Source organism: Mercenaria mercenaria, chromosome 8, assembly GCF_021730395.1.
Source record: "Mercenaria mercenaria strain notata chromosome 8, MADL_Memer_1, whole genome shotgun sequence".
In the NCBI taxonomy this organism is placed as follows: domain Eukaryota; kingdom Metazoa; phylum Mollusca; class Bivalvia; order Venerida; family Veneridae; genus Mercenaria; species Mercenaria mercenaria.
The window spans coordinates 76,354,809-76,361,582 of NC_069368.1; the positions used below are offsets into that span (position 1 = coordinate 76,354,809).

General features: G+C 30.1%; 1 long non-coding RNA gene across 1 annotated transcript; it reads left to right on the plus strand.

Annotated features, from left to right (window-relative positions):
• Window positions 1–3,063: 3,063 nt before the first annotated feature.
• LOC123566201 (uncharacterized) lies at window positions 3,064–5,983 on the plus strand. Its single transcript, XR_008372270.1, has 3 exons — window positions 3,064–3,165; window positions 3,706–3,933; window positions 4,355–5,983. It is a non-coding gene; the product is annotated as an uncharacterized LOC123566201 (long non-coding RNA).
• Window positions 5,984–6,774: the final 791 nt, after the last annotated feature.

Below are 6,774 nucleotides of genomic sequence, written 5' to 3' on the forward strand. Positions count from 1 at the left end.
GGTGAAATTAATTTACCAGAAAATGACCTCTCCCTCCTTGAAATGATTTTTAAAGTAACTATTACTTTAACATTTTTAAATACAGTAAATCTATTTTATTCAGTAAGTAGAGATAGCTACAGTTATGTCAATCCCTTGATTGATTAAAGACACGGAATACGAAGTAATTAATGTATATCAATTTTGCTTGTATCTTAAATTAGTTACTGTCTCATACGAAGGTTTGATGGAATATTTTGAAAGAGTTTCCTAGTTGCTACACTTTGATGGTAAAACACGAAATTCTAGACCAAAAATATAATTTAATTAACCGTTTATGAACATTTAAAATCAAAAATTGATCAGATTTATAAAAAATTAAATAATTAAATTAAATTAAATCTTACCTTTCCTTTATTCGAATACAAAATGATGTTGTTAATTCATACTCTGAAAATAGTCTTAAATAATTACAAGTCAGAAAACTTATATGAAGCAAAGTAAAATGCCTGTTACTGTTATTTTATCTTCACAGATACAGGATATAGAAATTTCAAACATAATATAGGCCACTTCAAAGACAAAAGTTCTCTTTCACATGTGCAGTAGCTTCGTTTCTGAAAAGGGGTATTTCAAATTTTGTAGTTGTAAATGTTTATCTTTTTATAACTAATTATGTACAACACTTTGTAGTCTCACTTTAACACGATTATAATTAAATAACGTACAATTAGTTTGTCTTGTATTGTAAGTTAAGAGGTCAGGAGATCATACTTTTGTGAAAATGAACATTTTGGGAAATTCATTTTTTTTTAAATTTAGATAGACTTTGAAGGTGTAAATATTAGAAACATTTGAAATTTTGAGCCGTTCGCATTCAAACTGTATTATAAAACAGTCAAATAGGCATGTTAAAACATGCTGAATAAGGTGAGGCAATTAGTGCACAAAAAAGTTTCAATTTCCAGCATTTGGGCCATACTTCTGTAAAGGGTAGGCTTTCTATATAATGTAGGCACTTAGTTTAGATGCGTAGTCAAACACATATCCTGTTGCTAGTGATTGTAAATAATTACCTTTCGAGAATCACCCACTCACTTCAAACTTTATATCCAAGCAGTAATTTTAAAAATGACACTATAAACAGCTGAAAAACTTTAATAAACTAAACAAAAAAGTTTATAAAATGATATTCATTTTGTAATTTACATATGTATTTATCCGAGATATTAATAAATTACCAATCGACAGTGTATACTCTAGTTTCGGCCGAAGACACTACTCAGCGAGTTTCAAACGTGGATTTAGTTTGAAGAAACATAACCAAGACAAAAGTAAATGTCCATTTAGCATTAAAGCTCTTTATGTACCAAAATTTTGCAAATGCCATTTTGAAAGGTGATTTCAGGAAGATTGAGGAAATAATTTAGTTAAGCTCTTTGGGCTTTTTAAATGAGTAGTTAATTAAGATAGGAACAATATCCCAATTAATGAACTATGGCTTAAATTAACAACAAGAAGATGTCGTAATGGCCCATTTCAATGTTTATTTGAAAAAAAAAAATCAACAACAAAAAACAAAACAACGGCATCTTCTTATGAAACAAACACATATACTTTAGTACTGAATCATGTGCACTTTTCAGATATAAGCCCAATTTAAACGTATGTTTTGCTCCATAACTAACATTTTCTAGCATGTGTACATGTGAGTCTTGATCTAGATCATAAGAGAATCAAATATATATTTGGAACACAACTAGTTATGTATGAACTTCTGTTCATTTCCTTTTAAAATCTGAAGATAGAACAAAAGAGTATAACGTAACAAACAACTATTAAAAATAGAGAGCAATATTTTTTAAAGTAGCTATTCAAATACTTTGAAAAAAATTAACTAGCTGTAAAGTTCAATTTTTATATGCAAGAATAGTCCAAATTCTTTGCTAGTCAAATTTAAATCCAAACGGTAATAATTCAGAACTTTTCACAAGATTCAAAGTTAATTATATAAATCCAAATAATACAAATACATTCCTCAAATATATATATTTATAGTATCAACAACAATAAGGTAATCCATCAAATGTTAATAGTCTAAACTGGAATTATCTTATTATTAAAGATACAGTAAAGTTTCCCAATAACACATTACTTTAGGTTCTGCCATAACCAAGAACTATCAAAACTTCGAAGATAATTCTACACTATGCTTATTAGTATTGTGGTAGAACAATCTGGAACACCATGGAATTTAAATAACTTATTGACATACAAGATGTCTCAAACTAGGTCAGATAACAATGTCAAATCAATGAAGTAAAACTTCAAGATGAAATGATATGTATACATAAGAATATGAAATATGCCTTTATCGGTTGTGTCCTACAGTCATATATAACTTGTGTTTTTGTTTGTTTTAATGGAATGTGATATTCAGATTAGCAATTGTCAGAAACTTGTCATGATTATAGTTCAAGAAAATATTCAAGTTCTATTTCTGCGATCTTAATGAAACCATAGTAGTTTTTTATTACGCTAGAAGCAAATATATTTAAATAACCTCTGTTTTTATAAACAAGATGACGATGTAGCGCTGATATGGTCATTGCTTCTTTTGGATACACTTGCCGATCAAATGATAATTTATATAGGAATGAAGCACATTTGTACGTATGTAATAGCGACTGCAGAAGCCAGCGGGAATGACTGGGAACTAGGTCGAAGATTTTTTCTCTCTGAACAGCATTTTGCCTGCATATTACTATAACATTGTATGACGAATACTATAGATATTGGCATTTGAAATAGAAAAGAAATATAATGCAACAAGTTCTATTCGCAAAAATAACATTTGAGCTGTTTTAATGTCTTTATATTGGTATCGGTTTAGTTACATTACCATATATTAAAAAAAACTTAAAGATTTAAATACACAGAGAAGTATGTATCTAAAGCCTAATTGTCGAATCATGACCTTCAACTTTACAAGTTTATGCATAACTTAAACGGTCTCAGATATGTATATTGAAATCACACACACGTTATTTCGGTTTGGTTAATTGTTTGTTGAATATTCAATATATGAGGAAACTATGGATGGTTGATAGGTATTTTTGTGACAATTCAAAGTAATTGTTTTCATGATGATAATTTCACTCCTAATATATTGGCCTTCTGAATCAGGTAAAGACAGCAATTATTATACTTTTCTTCATTATGAAAATGAGAGTAACATAAATAATCAAGAAAAACAGTATGATCTACACGTCATTGTTATTGTTTATGACAGGGCGCATTCACTTCACAGATTACCAAGATCTCTAAATGATGCAGAATATTTTTCTGATTTAATCAAAGTTGAAGTTTGGATAGATAGATCTGAAAACGGCAACATCAACGAAGCTATTTTAAATACAGCGAGGGACTACGTGTTTAAGCACGGAGACTACGACGTTAATTTGTATCCATATCACGTTGGAATCTACGGACAAAGGTTTACAACTTATAAACCAAACTTGAATTCATCAGAAATTGCTGTAATTTTAGAAGATGATTTAACTGTTTCTAAATACTTCTGGAAATGTTTAAAACTCGTTCATCAGACTTATGATAATTACACATATATTAATGGCTATGCTTTGCAAGGTATTACAACAACTTTTGGTGTTAAAAATATGCACACACTTCAAGGACCTACTTCGGATTATGCTTTTCTTTTCCCAGTTATTGGTTCTTGGGGACTTTCACCTAACAAAAAAAAATGGAAAACATTTATCGACTGGTATATCTTTGGAGATGCCCGATCAACAATGCCTTATATTCCTGGACACCTTGCAACAGTTTGGTTTAAAGGACTTAGTAAGAAAGGAAGATCCAATACGATGTGGGAAATTTGGCATATATATTATGCTTCGAAGCATAAGGAATACACACTTTATTGTAACTATCCAAGTCTGTATTTCTCTTAAAAATGTTGTAGACCTGGCATTATTTACTAAACCATAAATATTCAGAGATATAATTGGCTTCTTGTATCTTATTTTGTCCATGTCTTTTCTTTATTTCGTTTCGGCAAGATACATGGACAGGCATGTATAAAGTTTTTGAAAAAGTTAAAAATTATATACAAACCTATTTCTCATATATATATATATATATATATATATATATATATATATATATATATATATATATATATATATATATATATATATATATTAGTGTATGGACTGGAGGTCTAAATTACAAAAATGATTTTACATTTGATTTTTTGTCTAGCATTCCTTATTACGTTTTTCTTCTTGACAAAGCCATTTAAATGTTATATGTACAATTTGATGTTTTACTTATGCGTTTTTCATACCATTTGTAGATCACACAGGGTTAACAACTAATTGGATGGAAAAGGGCTTACATTATACCACAAGTTTAGGAGCTTCAAGCCCTCTACTGACAGTGTGGAAGAAAGAATATGAAAGCTTTCCAAAGAAACCAATATACGTAGATATTTCTGGAAAAGTAATTGAGACTAGAAAATCTTCTTGATAAGCTTGAAAACGATTCAACGTGTTGTGATAGTGTAACTGGTTTGAAAATCATGACTATGTCTTACAAACACAAATCCGTCTTTTTGGTAAACATTAAAACCACTTATTAGTACAATGTTGAGCTTGATTTTCCGGCCAAAATGTGGTGCAGACAAATTTCACTTGGCAATCAAACAATACAGTTCTTCTCTAGTATATAAAGAAACATCCATTAACTATATTTAATAAAACAAAAGTAGGTAAGTAATTAAGCTAATAAAACAATACTGTAAGGAAATTTCATTTTCATTTATATATAGATTAAGATTGTTTACAGGTTTTACAGGTAAACGTTCGTGATGTTTTTTACTTTATCTGTTTCAGAGGCTTGACCCAAGTCAAATATGCGGAATATATTCACTGCAAACTTTAGATAATAGTCCAATGCTTCTAATCCTCGTTGAAACTATAGAAAAAAGATTGAATTATTTAGTAGATATTACATTCAATGAACACTTTCATGTATTTGCATTATTTTGTACTTCTTTTAAATGACATAGGTATTTTTATAAAACCATTATCTTAAGTTTATAGCAGAAAACATAATATTTGTGAAGTTCAGAAATGCAAAGGACAAAAAACATGTGTGCCAAACTCGTTTTAAGACTCAGCAAGTACGACAGTTCAAAACAAGCTTTGTTCCGACTACATTGGCTTCCTATCAAAGCTAGAACTGATTTTAAGATTTTAACTGTCATGTTGAAATGTTCAGTCGGCTAAGCTTTATCTTACTTGATTGAATTATTATCGGAACGAGCACAAAGACGTAGTTTAAGGTCTTCAGACTCTGTCACAGGTTGTTAAGAGGTACCATTTAACAAACGTAAAACATTTAGTGATAGAAGTTTTCAAACTGTAGGGCCGAAACTATAGAACAAACTACCAGCAGACGTGAGAAATTCTGATTCAGTTGACACGTTTAAGAAAATGCTCGAAACACTTTTTAGAAGCTTTGAAGTATGGTTTTGATTTTTTCTCTGTTGATGGACTGAATATGATAGAAACGCTGAATATAATCTACTATGTGGTGTGATCGACGTATGTTTAATACAAAATGTTGTAATTTGCACTGTATAATAATTTTGTCAAATATGTCGTGTATACCATTCTATATATATTTTATCATTTTTCTTTTAATTTAATATACAACGCCAGGGAATATACTATGTGTAAAATTAGGCGTTTAATCAAATAATTTAGAAGCAGTTTCATTTTTTTTTTTTTTTCAGTTTTTTTTTTGTAGAGTGTGTTCGCTGTAATTTTGTTTGTTTATTTCTTCAGCCAATAATGATTGTGTAAGGAATTATGAACTTCTGCTTTTTATAGTTATTTTCTAACAATTGATCAGGAGCACGATTATGAATTGTAAAATGAGCTATAAAAGATATATATATGTAAAGAGTTTTCATTTTTGCAACCCGACAAAGCCCCTACAGCGGTTTATAAAAGTGTTGTAGGAATTTCAAAAAAAAAGATATGGGCAAGACATGAAGACGGAACAATATAAACCTTGAATTAGATTTTACCACCAACTTTCAATATATCAGACTCCTAGGAATGTGTTAGGTTTGGTCTAAAAATAGCCTCTTTACCAGGGTCTTGACATGTTAGTCTTTTTAACTGATTGGGACCTGCGAAGCTATATTTTCTTTGAAGATGCAAGTTCGCATCATAAATTATTAGATAAGTAGAGAAAAGGAACACGAACTAATCTCCACAGCAATATATACCTGACAAATTACGGCAAAACGCCTAGCGATTCAAATGAGCGTGCACATGCCACTTCAAGTCCTCTTACCCAACACAATTAGTTTCGATGCCTCTTTAATTGCACACCCGCATTGTACTTCAATTTCCCTCTGGTTCAACTTATGAATATATACTCAAATGTCCGTTATGGTCACGCAAGTCAGCAGTGACTATTATAGTGTTTTTTATTTTTACTTTCTGGGACCAGAGAAGGTATTTTATTCTCTCTAAACTGGATTTCAAGGAGACACTGAAATTATAAAGTTAATTTGCGTTAAGGGAAACAATCAAATCAGATCAGTTGCCTTTCCCATACTTGAGATCAGCAAGGATACAAGATCGCTTTATCAAGTATTATATATGTCGGGAAAAATTAAACGATCTAATCTAATATATGTGTTCTGCTAGACGTTTTCACGTAATTTATCTTGCATATTGTGTTGTCGATAAGATCGTT